This window comes from Macadamia integrifolia, chromosome 5 (genome assembly GCF_013358625.1).
Source record: "Macadamia integrifolia cultivar HAES 741 chromosome 5, SCU_Mint_v3, whole genome shotgun sequence".
Lineage (NCBI taxonomy): Eukaryota > Viridiplantae > Streptophyta > Magnoliopsida > Proteales > Proteaceae > Macadamia > Macadamia integrifolia.
In genome coordinates, this window is record NC_056561.1 from 11,941,901 (window position 1) to 11,946,451 (window position 4,551).

Genomic DNA, 4,551 nt, shown 5'->3' on the forward strand with positions numbered 1-4,551 from the left:
ACTCATATGACCCATGGTTTGTAATGAAACCTAGCCATTGTACTTTGTTTCTTACTCCTCCAAGTGATTATATTACCACCAATAAAAGTAAATAACTACTCGTAGACCTTCTATCACATTCAGCTCCAACGTAACTCAGTATCAGAATAACTGACAATATCAATGTAATCATAAGGCTCATAAATAAGAGCTTTTCCTAGAGCACTCTTGAGATATCTCAAGATACGTAACCTTCCAATGAATCTGTGTAGAACTTTCCACGAACTTACCAATAATGAAAATTGTAAAGGATATGTCAGGTCAGTATCAATAGGATAAATGAGATTACCAACTAGCTTTTTGTAGTTATGCTTATCCACAAAATCCTTACCATTACTGGTTCCAAGTTTTAGATGGCAATCCATGGGGGAACAGTAGGCTTAAATCAAAATAGATCACTCTAAAAAAGAAGGTCTAGCACATGCTTTCTTTGAGATAGAATATTACCTTTTTTGCTTCGAGCAAATTCAATACTAAAAGTACTTGACAACTCCCAAATCTTTCATTTGAAAGTGCTGCTTCAAATAATCTTTGACATATTCAATATTTGTTGAACCATTACTGGAGATGATTATGTCAACTTAAACTAATATAATAATTTTGGAACCTGAGCTTGGACAAAAACAAAATAATCAAATTAACCTTGTAAATCCATAACTAGAAAAACCTTACTAAACTTTTCAAACCAGGCTTTTTGGGATTACATAAGACCATAAATGGCTTTGCGAAGCTTACACACTTTCTGTTCACTCTCCTCCTACGAATCATACCCAAGAAGTCCCTATATAAACTTCTTCATATAAATCACCATATAAAATGTATTTTTAATATCAAACTAATATAAGGACCAGTCAAGATCAATGGCCAAAGTTATAAGAACATTCATAGAGTTAAGTCAAGCAACAAGAGAAAATATCTTTAAATAATAGCATATGTTTGGGTGTACCCTTCGGCAACTAAACGAGCTTTGAGGCACTCAATAGTGCCATCAAAATTATACTTAATGGTGTACACCCAATGGTGCTTCACAAGTTCCTTACCTTGAGATGAATCAACCAAGTCCCATGTATGACGACTAAGAGGAGCATTCATCTCCACAAGTTCCACCTTGTAGTAATCCTACAGACTTGTCACTTTGCTTGAAATTAAAGATCTTCTCACACAAATTATATACTCATGACTTATTTTTATCTCGAGAAAAACTTTCTTTTACATCCAAAACTCCTCTTATTGTAGTATGAAATGTAACATTGACAACAATAGAGGGTACTATATTGTTCTAATAATAAAACTAGTTAAAACTTCAGCTCTGTTTGACATTAATGTAAATTTTCAGTTTGTGCCCACAATAAGTAATTAGAGGCACCACCCAGTTTTATAGTTTTATAGTTTTATAGAAGTGATTTGAACATTAATAGAATCCACCAAGGGTAAGAATCCGCAGCAAAAAAGAAGCAGATCAATATAAGAATCCGCAACTAAATCAACTGAGATCAGAACCATATATAATATGCAGAATCCACAAAATATCAGATCAGAGTACGGGCAGCAAAGATGATTGTACATATATTCATCAATTCTCCTGGAAATATGCTCAACTTCCTGGTCTAGATTTTATCAATAAAGCTTTATGTCCCCTTTCAAGGGGCCCTTGTTTAAATGTGATGCCTCAGTGCCACACTGAGACGACAATTTGTTTTTAAAAGGAAATGAAGCTGTTAATTTTGTTTTGTTTTGTTTTGTTTTGATTTTTGTTTTTTGTTTTTTGTTTTTTGTTTTTTTTCTGCCATTGTTTGAAGGAGTTGCGAAGACTGACAAGAATTGAAGTGATACATGCTATAATCTTCATAATATCTGTTTGTTCTGAAAGTTCTATTGCGTATACCATACTTTTTTCATGACATATCAAACCTACAATCAAAACTGAACTTTTTTCATGACATATCAAACCTACAATCAAAACTGAATTCTCTCTCTCTCTCTCTCTCTCTCCCTGTATTACATGCCTGTCAATGTGACAAATGTATGCTTTACCAAAAAAACAAAATGTGAAAAATGTATGCCCTGAAAAATTTTAGATACCAAGAAGGATGTGTTACCATGTTTAATATCCTGAATATTTCAAGGATTTTTCTTTTTGTTAGAGTGTATGTGTCGGTTGTAGGTCTATTTGTGTTCATAGACCTCAATACCATGAGATGGTATTTGTTACAAGTAATCTTTGTTGGTTAGACTTTCCTGTTGTAACTAGACATTAGGCTCTTGTTACAATTATGTTTTAGAGTCCTATTCATATTATATCTTTAGAGTTCTACTCAAAAGTATGTCATTGTTTCGGATTTAATATAAAGAGACTGGCTGACGATAGATTGTTAATTATCTATTGCACAAGCCTTCCTCCCCAATCTCTATCTCTCTTGCTCTCCTTTCTTCTTCTTTGGTTCTGGTTTAGCTTTCTTTACACTTTGTAAATAATCAATCGTTTATGTAGATTGATTCAAATATGAATTCTTCAGAGTATCTGCTCCTCCCCAGACCCCGTAGTCGTGGGGGCCTTGTGCACTGGGTATGCCCTATTTTCTTATCTAGTTTCTGAAAGTAATATATTTTATACTATCACTAACATTTGGTTGTCCCTTCTTCAGGAGAAGAACGAACAAATTGAACTCGAACAACATGAAAGCTTAAATTTTACTGAAGAAATATTAAGTCATCATTTGCGAGGCAATTAGGTGAACAAATGATACTTGCCAAGGCTTGTGTCATTCTTCCACATTGTCTCAGATAAGATGAGCTATGGAGCAATGCAGGCATGGTTTCTTGGTAACGACTTCAAAGACTGTACCAGCTCTCTTGGTTGAATGTCTTACTCTCCAGTTCTAAGGCAGCTCCAGTATGCAGAGGCAAGGGCTTACTACTTTAATGATCCTCAAGACTCAAAAGGTGAATACTAAGTATATATCTTTCGTGAATCAACTCTGCTTTTACATCCCAGAAATACATCCCTTACTGGAGAAGGTGGTATTTCTGGATGATGATGTTGTTGGCCAGAAGGATCTGCCCCCACTTTTCTCTTTGGATTTGCATGGGAATGTGAATGGAGACGTGGAGACTAGCCTTGAGGATTTTCCATCGTTTTTACAAATCATACACAATCATTTCTCCAAGAATGCGTCACAAGTTAAAGCTCAGTAGGCTTCTCTTCTGGATCAATTTGGTCTCATCTTCAGTACAATCAGCATTTTAGCATGCTCAGCTTCTCAATCAATTGCCAGGTTCTTGTAGAGTCAAAATGAAAGTCTTGCTTTATTAGAAGCATTTCCTTTTCTTTTTATTTCAGAAGGAAAACAAAAATGAAAATAAAAATCGTATACATTAGGAAAAATGAAGGCATTAGGTCTAAGGGTTGTAGAGGATTCATTTTTCGTTGATGGGTTTCACTTCTACAAGGTTTTAGGACTATTTGTTGTGTAGAAAATTTGTGACTAGCTCCAATCCAGAACTGCGAGCACACAGAATCAATTTGTCGGCAAATTGTTTGAGGGAATGAATGCAAAGCATGACATGAGGTACGAGGTAATGGATTGCAGAACCAATTGTTTGAGGATCTACCGACCCGCATAAGAGAAGAAGTGGGATTTCAAAACTTCTAATCTTCTATCCACTCTCTCAACGGTATGTTTTACAACATGAGACTGAGGATGGAGGAGATTGGTCCCTAAATAAATAGTTTCTCGGGAAATTTTCTTGATTCCCACAAGGGAGCAAAGGTGAACCCTCTTGTGAGCGGCGACGTTTTTGCTGAAAAAGAGGCCACTCTTGCTCATATTTATATGCTGATCCGAAAAATCAGAGAAAGGATCCAAGATGGCCTTGATTGAGAGATCTACAAAAAAATAAATGTGTAATCCGCAAACTGGATTATAGGCAAAAAAATAATTAAAACCTATCAAAAGGGCTAACTGTTCTACCCAAAAAAAAAGAAAAAAAGAAAAAAAAGATTAGTTAAGCAGCAACAATTTACAGCACCATTCAAACTAGCATTCCATCTAATAAAGGAAAGAAACATTGTCCAAGGAAACAACCTCTCTGCGAAGCAGGGGTTAAGGATGAGTACATTTGCCCCTCGCAGACCCTGCGGTAGTGGGACCTTGTGCACAGGATACTCTTATTTATTAGCAGAGGTGAATATACAGTGTTTATCAGTCTCGATAAGAAGGTATTTGATGCTTCGTGTTATTACTCCAATAAATGATGGCTTGTACTCTGGTTAAGCAAGGAGGTTATCACTAGGACTGCCAATAAAATGAAACCATGCATGAAATTTACTGATACAACTGAGTACTGAGAAAGGAGGGGAAGAATCTAGAACAAACCAAGTAAACCCTATCTCAACTACATGGGGTTGGAGACCACTAAAATCCTATTACTATCATTCTGTCACAGCCATTGCTGCTGCTAATTCAGTCTCCTACCAAGGACCATCCCCACATCTCCACATCCCCCCCCCCC

The 4,551-nt window shown here is 36.0% G+C and overlaps 1 long non-coding RNA gene across 1 annotated transcript; it reads left to right on the forward strand.

Annotated features, from left to right (window-relative positions):
* Positions 1 to 2,163: 2,163 nt before the first annotated feature.
* LOC122077802 lies at positions 2,164 to 3,615 on the forward strand. Its single transcript, XR_006139961.1, has 2 exons — positions 2,164 to 2,605; positions 2,685 to 3,615. It is a non-coding gene; the product is annotated as an uncharacterized LOC122077802 (long non-coding RNA).
* The last annotated feature ends 936 nt before the right edge of the window (positions 3,616 to 4,551 follow it).